This window comes from Neovison vison, chromosome X (genome assembly GCF_020171115.1).
Source record: "Neovison vison isolate M4711 chromosome X, ASM_NN_V1, whole genome shotgun sequence".
Lineage (NCBI taxonomy): Eukaryota > Metazoa > Chordata > Mammalia > Carnivora > Mustelidae > Neogale > Neogale vison.
Window position 1 is genome coordinate 88,278,849 of NC_058105.1, and position 13,341 is coordinate 88,292,189.

General features: G+C 36.0%; 1 protein-coding gene and 1 pseudogene across 2 annotated transcripts in view; one reads left to right on the forward strand and one right to left on the reverse strand.

Moving 5' to 3' along the window:
• CCNB3 (cyclin B3) overlaps positions 1-13,341 on the reverse strand; it is a 51,273-nt gene that overhangs the window by 11,336 nt on the left and 26,596 nt on the right. The gene's annotated exons all lie outside the window — the stretch shown is intronic.
• On the forward strand, positions 951-3,643 carry LOC122897240 (annotated as a pseudogene).

A 13,341-nucleotide genomic window follows, 5' to 3' on the forward strand; every position in this document is an offset into this window, starting at 1 on the left:
GTCTAATTGTTCTTGTGACAGCCCTTTAGCTACTGAAGACAGTTACCATGTCTCCTATAAATTTCCATCCTAGACCAAATAACTTGACTTCCTTTAACTACTCTTCACATGATATGGTTTTCTGTCACCTCAGCATCAGGCTCCAAATGAGGAGACTGACTTTGTTCCAGTTAGAGAAAAGTAGTAGTGCTCTAGATAATTCAAGAAGCTACAACAAACAAAGAAGCCTTTCAACACTGTAGCAACGGTTTCTCCCTCACAACCACCCTTGGCTAGCACACCCTTCTAATTCTTCATAAACGATTATGCTCCTTACCTGGGGATGGGTAAGAAGGAACAAAAGGGAATAAATAAGTAAATAACTATAGAAAATATAAAGAGTACTCTTGGTCTCAAAGGAGGAGACAAGTTTGACAAAATTTATCTCAAATTCCAAAATTCAAAAACCATCTCCTGCAAAGATGAATAAATGGAGAAAATCACCCATTTATATGAAAAAGAACAAGTAATTTTTCAAGAAGCAATGTTCTGAGAAAGCAGAGCAAGTGTCTACTTGTGAAACCTTTCCACTTCAAAGAACTGAAATAAACTTTAAAAAGTATACTCTTAACAAGATCTGAGAGGTCACTGTATGAAAAGAGAACAGATCCAGAAAGACTGGTTTCTGATGAGAAAGCAATTACTTAATTAAAAATGTACTAGAGGAAGTGAATAGTACATTCAGTTATGACAAAAGTCAAATCAATAATTCCAAAGGCTTTAAAAAATTCTCCCAGAACTGAGAGGTAAGAGAGAGTTGAAGATAATAAATGAAAACCTGAAACACAAGAACAGATTCTGGAGATATATACACACACGCACATACACACACACTCGGAATGAGATAAGAGGCCGAAGAGAAATAAATAATAAAAATTTCTCTGAGCCAGTCTCTCCTCTAGCCATCCAAGATGCCAAAAGGAAAGAAGGCTGGGGAGAAGAAGGTAGCCCCAGCCCCTGCTATTGTGAAGAAGCAGGAGGCCAAGAAGGTGGTCAATCCCCCATTTTAGAAAAGGTCCAAGAATTCTGGCATTGGACAGGACATCCAGCCCAAAAGAGACTTCACCCACTTTGTCAAATGGCCTGCTGCATCAGGCTGCAGCAGCAAAAGGCTATCCACTATAAATGTATAAAAGTGCCTCCTGTGACTAAGGAGTTCACCCAGGCCTTGGACCACCAAAGAGCTACTAAACTGCTTAAGCTGGCCCACAAATATGGACCAGAGACCAAGCAAGAGAAGAAGCAGGGATTGTTGGCCCAGACTGAAGAGAAAGCTACTGGCAAAGAGGATGTCCCCACTAAGAAGCTGCCTGTCCTTCTAGTTGGGGTTAATACTATCACTACCTGGTGGAAAACAGGAAGGTTCAGCTAGTAGTGATTGCACAAGATGTGGATCCCATTAAGCTGGTTGTCTTCATGCCTTCCCTGTGTCGTAAGATGGGGGTTCCCTTCTGCATTATCAAGGGGAAGGCCAGGCTGAGGTGTCTGGTCTGCAGGAAGACCTACACCACTGTCGCCTTCACACAGGCTAACTCAGAAGACAAAGCAGCTCTGGCTAAGCTGGTGGAAGCTATTAGGACCAATTACAATGACAGGTAGGATGAGATCCACCATCACTGGAGAGGTAATGTCTTGGATCTAAAGTTGGTGGTTTGTTTCATTCTTCTACATATAGCTGTCCAGTTTTCCCAGCACCATTTATTGAAGAGATTGTCTTTTTTCCTGTTTTGTCGAAGATTATTTTCCCATAGAGTTGAGGGTCCATATCTGGGCTCTCTACTCTGTTCCACTGGTCTATGTGTCTGTTTTTATGCCAGTACCATGCTGTCTTGGTGATCACAGCTTTGTAGTAAAGCTTGAAATCAGGTAACGTGATGCCCCCAGTTTTATTTTTGTTTTTTAATATTTCCTTAGCGATTCGGGGTCTCTTCTGATTCCATACAAATTTGAGGATTATTTGCTCCTGCTCTTCGAAAAATACCGGTGGAATTTTGATTGGAATGGCATTAAAAGTATAGATTGCTCTAGGCAGTATAGACATTTTAACAATGTTTATTCTTCTGATGCAAGAGCATGGAATGGCCTTGACCATTATCTTACACCATACACAAAGATAAACTCAAAATGGATAAAAGACCTCAACATGAGACAGGAATCCATCAGAATCCTAGAGGAGAACATAGGCAGTAACCTCTTCGATATCAGCCACAGCAACTTCTTTCAAGATATGTCTCCAAAGGCAAAGGAAACAAAAGCGAAGATGAACTTTTGGGACTTCATCAAGATCAAAAGCTTCTGCACAGCCAAGGAAACAGTCAACAAAACAAAGAGGCAACCCACGGAATGGGAGAAGATATTTGCAAATGACAGTACAGACAAAAGGTTGATATCTAGGATCTATAAAGAACCCCGCAAACTCAACACACACAAAACAGACAATCATATCAAAAAATGGGCAGAAGATATGAACAGACACTTCTCCAATGAAGACATACAAATGGCTAACAGACACATGAAAAAATGTTCATTATCACTAGCCCTCAGGGAGATTCAAATTAAAACCACATTGAGATATCACCTTACACCAGTTAGAATGGCCAAAATTAGCAAGACAGGAAACAACATGTGTTGGAGAGGATATGGAGAAAGGGGAACCCTCTTACACTGTTGGTGGGACTGCAAGTTGGTGCAGCCACTTTGGAGAACAGTGTGGAGATTCCTTAAGAATTTAAAAATAGAGGGCACCTGGGTGGCTCAGTGGGTTAAAGCCTCTGCCTTCGGCTCAGGTCATGGTCCCAGGGTCCTGGGATCAAGCTCCACATCAGGCTCCTGCTCAGCAGGGAGCCCGCTTCCCCCTCTCTCTGCCTGTCTCTTTGCCTATTTGTGATCTCTCTCGCTCTGTCAAATGAATAAATAAAATCTTTAAAAAGAAAAAAAGAAATTAAAAATAGAGCTTCCCTATGACCCTGCAATTGCACTACTGGGTATTTACCCCAAAGATACAGATGTAGTGAAAAGAAGGGCCATCTGTACCCCAATGTTTATAGCAGCAATGGCCACAGTCGCCAAACTATGGAAAGAACCAAGATGCCCTTCAACGGATGAATGGATAAGGAAGATGTGGTCCATATACACTATGGAGTATTATGCCTCCATCAGAAAGGATGAATACCAAACTTTTGTAGCATCATGGACAGGACGGAAGAGATTATGCTGAGTGAAATAAGTCAAGCAGAGAGAGTCAATTATCACATGGCTTCACTTACTTGTGGAGCATAACAAATAGCATGGAGGACAAGGGGAGATGGAGAGGAGAAGGGAGTTGAGGGAAATTGGAAGGGGAGGTGAACCATGAGAGACTATGGACTCTGAAAATCAATCTGAGGGCTTTGAAGGGGCGGGGAGTGGGAGGTTGGGGGAACCAGGTGGTGGGTATTGGAGAGGGCACGGATCGCATGGAGCACTGGGTGTGGTGCAAAAACAATGAATACTGTTATGCTGAAAATAAATAAAAACTTTAAAATAAAATAAAATAAAGCTGGTGGTTTGCATTGCCAAGTTGGAAAAAGCAAAGGTTAAAGAACTGGCCTCCAAACTGGGCTAAGTGTATGCTGTTGAATTTTGTGAACATGAAAGTAATACAAAGTTATCTTTCAAAAAAATTTTCTCTGAGCCAAAGCAAGATTGAATCTTCAGACTGAAAGGACTCATGATATACAGGACAAAATCAAGGAAAACATATCTATGTCAAAAATAATTATTGTAGGGAAGGTAGTGTATTAAATAGTAATAATACAGATCTAAAGATCTCAGTTATCTTGACTAAAAATAGAAGCAGAAATAAGCTAAAAGTGTGTGAACTATCTCATCGTACTTGAGAGGCAATTAAAAGAACAGGTTCACTAGAGAAGCTGATTAAATAATGGGCTATATCCATATAATAGAATATTATGCAACACTTTAAAAAAATAAGGTAGACCTATAATCATATGGAAAGATTACTAAGACATTCTTTTTTTTTAAAGATTTTATTTATTTATTTGAGAGAGAGAGACAGTGAGAGAGAGCATGAGCGAGGAGAAGGTCAGAGAGCGAAGCAGACTCCCCATGGAGCTGGGAGCCTGATGTGGGACTCGATCCCGGGACTCCAGGATCACGCCCTGAGCCGAAGGCAGTCGTCCAACCAACTGAGCCACCCAGGCATTCTTTTTTTTTTTTTAAGATTTTATTTATTTATTTGAGATAGAGAGAGAGAGAGAGAGCACGCACAAGTAGGGGGAGCAGCAGGCAGAGGGAGAACCAGACGCTCAACCAACTGAGCCACCCAGGTGCCCCTACTAAGACATTCTTAAAACCACAAAATGCAGAGCAATGTGTACAGCATGACCTATTAATATAACAAAATATCATAAAACCCACATTCATTAAAAAACTGCACTTTTATATGTATATATGCCTATATGTGTGTACATTCATGCATTACTCATAAAATTTAGGATTTTTGAAGAAAGGATAGTCAAAATTTAATAAAAGTAATAATATACCCATAAGAGGATCCGGAAGGATACACACACTAAATTATTTATAGTTGTTACCTCTGAGGAATAAGAAGAAAATAGTTGATTTTATTCATATACATATACACAAATCTATATGAATACATACACACATATTATAAGCATATATTAATTTATAGTTAAAAAATTGTATGGGGCAGAGGGTTTAAGGTGAGATGGAGGGGGTGAAGAAATGCCAGGAGAAATTAACTAAACAATGATTGTGGATGGTTACCACATTGATCTTAGACTTTGATAAGTTAAGCAGAAAAATAAATTAGCATATAAATTACATAATAATTATCAAGTCAAAAATTAATTGATAGAATGATCTTTGTATTCTATAGAGAATACCTATTTTCTACAAACATCAGTGAATCATTTATAAAAATCTATTATGTCTGAAGCCATGAAGAAAATCTCATTAACTTAAGAAAAATAGAAATTATCATTCAGGTCACATTCTCAAGACACAGTATGATAAATCTGGAAATTGGCAACAAAAGGATAAACCTAACAAAGTAAAGAAAAGCATTTTTTAAAAATGGTAAGCACTATTCTTAAAGAAAAAACAAAATGAAGAAATAAAAATTGCAAACACAGATTACTGAGGAAAAAAACAAGATAGCTACAACACTATCAAAATTAATGAGATGTACTCAGAAATATTATTTAGAAGAAAATATGTACTTTAAAGCTTTTATTATGAAGTCAGAAATAATTAAATTAGACTAAGCATGCATTTTAAGAAACTAGGGAAAACAACAAAATAAACTTTAATAAACTAAGAGTAAAATAACAAATATGAAAGCAGATGTCAATAAATATTTTAAAAAGGAAAAGTTATATGAATATATCCATGAGCTGGTTCTTTGCCCAGAAAACTGAACGAAACCTTTGCAAGGAACATTGAAGACAGCATGCACATGTATGCAAACACATGGAAGCAAGCTAACACAACACACACATTTTATTTTTTATTTTTTTTAAAGATTTTATTTATTTATTTGACAGAGAGAAATCACAAGTAGATGGAGAGGCAGGCAGAGAGAGAGAGGGAAGCAGGCTACCTACTGAGCAGAGAGCCCAATGCAGAACTCGATCCCAGGACCCTGAGATCATAACCAGAGCCGAAGGCAGTGGCTTAACCCACTGGGCCACCCAGGCACCCCAACACACACATTTTAAATGAAAAAAGAAATAATTACAAAGAATTATAAAAGAATATCATATACAATCTGTAACAATAACTGTGAAAACCTACAAAATGGATGATTTTTAAAGACAATATAAACCACAAAAATGACTCAAGAAGAATAATAAATCCTTAGTAAGCCAATAATCATCAATGTTATAAAGTTATCAAAGAATGATACACACGAATGGCACCATGCATCAATAAATTCATGGGCCAATTCACCAAGGTAAATAATTCCTGTGTTAAACTTAGCACTATAGAAAAATTTTTCTAATTATGTTAGGCTAGAACAGTCCTAGTACCACAACTTAATAAAGACAGTGCCAAAAACTTACAAAGGAATCTTATTTGTGAATACAGAAGCAAAAATTCTAAATAAAGTATAAGCAATCAAATCCAAGAGTCAACTAAATAACCATGACTAGTTCAGCAAAGTAGATTAATACAAAATAACTACAGAAAAAATATTAATTGCTTTCTCAATATATGAATACATTTTAAAATTAAAGATAATAGGATAACACTCATAACATTAAAAAAAATTCCTCAATACCCAAGAAAAAATCTTTCAAGTCAGTGAAACAAATATGAAAAATATCTTCTAAAACTTAAAATTAAAAAGAAGACCTGGTGATGCAACATGGGGGCTTAAGTGGGTAGGAGAAGAATCCATGAAACAAGATGGGATAGGGAGGGAGACAAACCATAAGTGACTCTTAATCTCACGAAACAAACTGAGGGTTGCTGGGGGGAGGGGGGCTGGGAGAAGGGGGGTAGGGTTATGGACATTGGGGAGGGCATGGGCTTTGGTGAGTGCTGTGAAGTGTGTAAACCTGGCGATTCACAGACCTGTACCCCTGGGGATAAAAACATATGTTTATAAACAATAAAAAATTAAAAAAAAAGACCTGGTAACAAAACAGATATAACTGGTTTGGAAAGCTTGATTTTGTGCAATCTGTGAATTCTCCCTGAATTAATCTCAACAGGCTGTTTTTGAAAAACTGACAAAACTGTTCTACAGCTCACCTGGAAGAATTAACATGTGAGAACACATGAATATTTTGTAAAATAAGTGAAGAGGCAGTAAATGTGTTACAAACCATGATAATAAAAACAGCATACTACTGATATTAGAATAGACAAATGTACTAAAGAATAAAATTGGAAAGACCATAAACAAACCCAAGTATACATGATTAAAGATTAAGAGGGACAAACTTCCAGTTATAAAACAATTAAGTCACACAGATGAGAAGTACAGCATAGGGAATACAGTCAATAATATTATAATAATGCTGTATGGTAATAGATGGTAATTAGACTTATTATGGTGAGTATGGAGTAATGTACAGAATTACTGAATCATTATGTTGTACATCTGAAACTAATATAACATTGTAAGTTAGCTATACTTAATAATAAAAACATATATCAATTCAAGCCAGTGGATAAAGAAAACAAATAAATGGTATTAGAATTACTGGATAATCACTGGGGGAAGGTGTATAAGTGTTGACACCAAAATCAAAATAAATTCTAGACAAAGATTAAAATGTGAACATGAAACTATAAATGTTCTAGAAAAAAATCAGAGAAATATTTAAATAAATATGACTGGATAAGACTTTTCAAAGCAAGAAACACATCTTAAAGCCATAAAGAAAAAAACTGACGGACCTAACTCCTTAAAATGCCAATGCCACTACATATCAACTTAAAATAACACATTAAAGTTTTTCATTTATCAGATGGCAAAAAATATAACACTCTATCTTGGTAAGATTATGAGAAAATAATTTTTCTTCAGTAAAGTACAATGGGCATATTTCAGAAGGACAGTGCCTATATGTACAAATATTCTAAAGGTGCATTGTATTGATCTAATACTTCTATTCCTAGTAATTTAATACAGAAAAACAACAGTACAATCATGAACAATGGAAGCATATGTATGTTCACTATAGGGTTATTTCTAAGAGTAAAATTTAGAAATAGCCTAAATGTCCATTAATAGAGGGTTAGATAAATAAGGACAGCTGAAGAACAGAATACTATGTAGTCAACATAAATGATATAGAAATACATTGTTTTAACTGGAAAGATCTCACAATTACATGAACATTGTTACATGAGAAAAAAGGCAAGTCATAAAAACACTATAAAAAGGATATAACTAATCTTCAATGTGTATGTTCCTCAAAATACATAAAGCAAACAATGACAAGACTGAAAAATATGTAAATTCGCAATTATAATTGAAAATTTCAGTACTCTTCTCAGCAACAGAATTAGTACACAGATAAACAGCAAGGGTAATGAAGAAACTGACATTAACCAACTGGATCCAACTGACATTTATAGAACACTCCATCCCACAGCAACGAAACACACATTTTCTCAAGTGCACCTGGAAAATTCACCAAGACAGACCATATCCTGAGTGATAACCCTTTAAACTTTTTAAAGAATCAAAATCATAGTGTTTTCTTTGACCACAATAGAATTAAACTAGAAATCGATAACAGAAAAATAATAGCAAAAACTCCAAACACTTGGATAGCAAATGACAAACTTAACAGTCCAGGGATCAAAGAGGATGTCTCCCAAAATTTGTGGCATGCAGCTAAAGCAATGCTTAGGGAGAAATGTATAGCATTAAATGCTTCTATTAAAGAAAAGAAAGGTCTTAAATCAATAACCTAAGTATCCACCTTAAGCTGAGTGAAATAAGTCAAGCAGAGAGAGTCAATTATCATATGGTTTCACTTATTTGTGGAGCATAAGAAATAACATGGAGAACATGGGGAGATGGAGAGGAGAAGGGAGTTGAGGGAAACTGGAGGGGGAGATGAACCACGAGAGACTATGGACTCTGAAAAACAATCTGAGGGTATTGAAGGGACGGAGGTGTGGGAAGGTGGGTGAGCCTGGTGGTGGGTATTACGGAGGGCATGTATTGCATGGAGCACTGGGTATGGTGCATAAACAGTGAATTCTGGTATATTGAAAAGAAATTTAAAAAATAAAAATTTTTTTTAAAAAACTAGAAGAAGAACAAATTTAACCCAAAGCAAAAGGAAACTATAAAAAATTGGAGCAGATACCAATAAAACTGAAAACAAAAAAACAGTAAGAAAATGAATGAAATGAAAACCTGGTTCTTTGAGAAGATCAAGAAAATTGAGAAACTTCTAGCAAGATTGATAAACAAAAAGAAGACACAAATACCAAATATCAGGAATGAAAGTGGGGAATACAGGAAGAACTCTATACACATAAATTAGACTTAGATGAAATAGACCATTTCTTTGAAAACCACAAATCACAAATCAAAAGTCACCTGAAATGAAATAGGTAACTTGAATATCTTATAATAACCATTAAAGAAATTATATTCTTAGTTAAAATTCTTCAGGAAAAAGAAACTTCAGGCCCAAATAACTTCACTTGTGAATTCTACAGAACATTTAAAGAATAAATAACATTAATTCCACGCATCTCTTCCAGAAAATAGAAGAGAGGGATACTCTCAAATTATTTTTTAAAGTGAGTACCATTCTTATACCAAAACCAAAGACAGTACAAAAAAATAGTACAGGGGAACCTGGGTGGCTCAGTGGGTTAAAGCCTCTGCCTTCGACTCAGGTCATGATCTCAGAGTCCTGGGATCGAGCCTCCCATCGGGCTCTCTGCTCAGCAGGGAGCCTGCTCCCCGCCCCCCCCGCCTGCCTTTCTGCCTAATGATCTCTGTCTGTCAAAAAAATAAAATAAAATCTTAAAAAAAGAAAAAAAATACTACAGAGAAACATCCATCATAAACACAAATACAAAAATCCTCAACAAAATACTCACAAATAAAATCCAACAATACATAAAAAGAATAATACACCAGAACCAAGTGGGGTTTATCCCAAAAAAGGGGCTACTTCAATATTTGAAAATCAATCCATGTAATCTGCCCTATTAATAGTCTAAAACAAGTAAGATTGTATCAACAGACGTGGGAGGAGAAAAGCATTTGACAAAATTCAACATCCATTCATGATAAACATGGAATGGATAGTAAATTTCTCAACCTGATCAAGGGTGTCTACAAAAACAATACAGTTAAGATCATACTAATTTTGAAAGACTAAGAGCTTTCTTCCTAAGATCAGGAACAAGACAAGGTGGTCTACTCTCACTGTTGCTATTCATCATAAAAGAAGTCCTACGCAGTGCAATGAAACACAAAAACGAAATTAAAATCATGCATATTGGAAAGAAAGAAAGAACACTGTCTCCCTTGCAAATGGCATATTTGTCTATGTAGCTAATCTCAAGAAACCTATAAAAACAAAAGCACTCCTAAGAATTAATAAGTCAATACATAAATATAAGTATTTCATACAGTAATATACAAATGGAAAACTATACTTTTAAAAATATCATTTACAATACTACATCTGAAACTAATGATGTACTATATGTTGGCTAACTGAATTTAAACTAAAAAAATATCATTTACAGTAGGCCCAAGAAAATAAAATATTTTGGTAGATATCGAACAAAACATGTACAGGATCTACATGGTAAAAAGACAGAAATTGGGACGCCTGGGTAGCTCAGTTGGTTAAGCAGCTGCCTTCGGCTCAGGCCATGATCCCAGGTACCTTGCTCCACAGGGAGCCTGCTTCTCTCTCCGACTCTGCCTGCTTGTGCGTGCTCTCTCTCTCTCTCTCTCTCTGACAAATGAATAAATAAATAAAATCTTTTTAAAAATTTAAATAAATTAAAAATAAAAAGACAGAAATCAAAGAAAGCCAAAATAAATGAAGGACATACCACATTCATTGGTATGGAAGTTTCAACATGGAAATGTTAATTCTTTTCAAATTCACCCATAAGTGTGTGTTAATGGTCCCCAAGACCACCCCAAGGTAAAGCAATTCCTAGTCACAGGACTCAGCATATAGTCATACTCATGGCTATGATTTATTATAACAAAAGATAGAAAGCAAAAATCAAGTAAATGAGAACATCAGCAAAACTTGCCAAAAACCAGACACAAGCTTTCAAGAGTCTTACCCCAATAGTCAGCTGGCTCAGGATGTACTTAATTCCTCCAGGAATGAAATGTGACAATACACATAAAGTGCCATCTACCAGGGAAACTCAGTGCCTAAGATTTTATCAGGAGCTGGTCATGTAAACACTCTCTGCCTTGCATGTACCAAACTTTCAGACTCACAAAAGGAAAGCAAGAGTTCAGAATAAACTACATTGTTTATACAAAGAGTTTAGGCACAGTTAGCATTAAGGGATGGTTTTATAGAAGCGTAGGGAAATGTTTACCAGACAACTTCTCAGATGCCCAGACAAAGGTGAACTTTGCAAATAGGACTTTTTTTTTAAGATTTTATTTATTTATTTGACAGACAGAGATCACAAGTAGGCAGAGAGGCAGGCAGAGAGAGGCGGGGAAGAAGGCTCCTCACTGAGCAGAGAGCCCGATGCGGGGCTCGATCCCAGGACCCTGGGATCATGACCTGAGCCAAAGGCAGAGGCTTAACCCACTGAGCCATCCAGGCACCCCGCAAATAGGACTTTCTAAGGATAGCAGTATTTGGCCTGTTAACTATTTTCTTCACAAGATGTAACTCAACTCCAATCAAATTCTCAGCAGGACTTTTTTGTAGATATAAACAAACTTTCTATAATTTATATAGAAAAGCAAAGGAACTAGAAAACTAAAACAATTTTGAGAAAGAAAAAGAACAGAGGTGGAAGGATCACACTACCTAGTTTTAAGACTTACTATAAAACTACAGGAATAAAGACAGTGTGATATTAGCAAAGTGACAGACACAGATCAATAAAGGAGAATATAGAAATAAGTATAGAAATACAGCCACACATATAAGGTCAACTGATTTTTGGCAAAGGTGCAAAAGCAATTTAGTGGGAAAAAAGTATATTTTCCCACAAATGGCGTTAGAACAACTGGACATCCATATGCAAAAAAAAATGAACTTTGACCTCAAAAACCTCCTACAACACAAAAACTAACTCAAAATGTATTACAGATTTAATGTTAAAACTATAAAACTTTTAGATAACATATGAGAAAATATTCATGACTTAGGTTTAGGCAGAAAATTCTTAAAAAGCACAATCCATAACAGAAAACACTGAAAACTAGACTATCAAAATTAAAAAAAAACTTTTGCTCTGTGAAAAACCCAAATAAGAGAATAAAAAGGTTACAGACTGGTAGGATATATTTGTAAATCACATATCCAACACAGGGTTTATATCCAGAATATGTAAAGAACTCTCAATAACTTGACACAAAGAAAATATACTATATGTTGGCTAATTGAACATAATTTTAAAAAAGGAAAAGAAAAGAAACTAACCCATTTAAGAAATGGGCAAGACTTAAAACACTTCACCAAAGAGGATAGATGGATGACAAGCAAGTATGATGTTCAACATTATTAGCCCTCGAGGAAATGCGAATTAAAACTATGGCGAGACTCCTCTACCCAGCTAGTAGATGGCTTAAATTAAAAAATTCTAATATCGGGGCATCTGGGTCATTCAGTGGGTTAAGCCTCTGCCTTTGGCTCAGGTCATGATCCCAGGGTCCGGGGATCGAGCCCCACACCGAGCTCTCTGCTCAGCAGGGAGCCTGCTTCCCACCCCTCTCTGCCTACTTGTAATCTCTGTCTGTCAAATAAATAAATAAAATCTTTTAAAAATATACCAATACCAAGTACTGACAAGGATACACAGCAACCAGAATTCTTATGTCCTACAGGTGGATCTCAAGGGAATTATGGTGAAGGATAAAAGTCAATCTAAAAAGGTTATGTACTTGTAAATCAATTTGTTGTGTTTTACCATAAAGAAAATCACTTTTGTCAAGGCATCCTTGTGGATGTCTCAACAGAATAAAATAACTAACTTGCAAAAAAAAAAAAGGTTATGTACTGTATGATTCCATTTATATACCATTTGTGAAATTACAAAGTTATAGATGTGAAAACAAATTAGGAGTTCCCAGAGACAGGAAGGTGAGGGGAGGAAGATGGCTGTTGCTATAAAAGGATAACATGAGGGATCTTTGTGGTAATGGAACAGTTCTCTGTCTTAACTGTGGTAGCAGTGCTTACAAAATTTTCATGTTTGATAGAACTATACAGACTAAACACACACAACAAATAAATGCATGTAAAACTGATGAAATTTAAGGCCTGTGGACCTTAATCATGACACTATATTATAGTTACGTGAAATGTTACCATCAGGACAAAGTAGGTGAAATGTACACAGGACTTCCCTATACTGTTTTTTGCAAATTCTTGTGACTCTTATTTCAAAACAAATGTTAAAATTTCATAGAACTATATACCAAAAAGTCCATTTTTATTTAAAATATAAAAATTAAAGTTATAAAAACACTATACATGTTTTCTAGAACTGTGATTCTCTATCAAAAGGTGTACATTAACATCACTTGTGGAGGGGTGCGTATGTGGCTCAGTCAGTTGGGCATCTGTC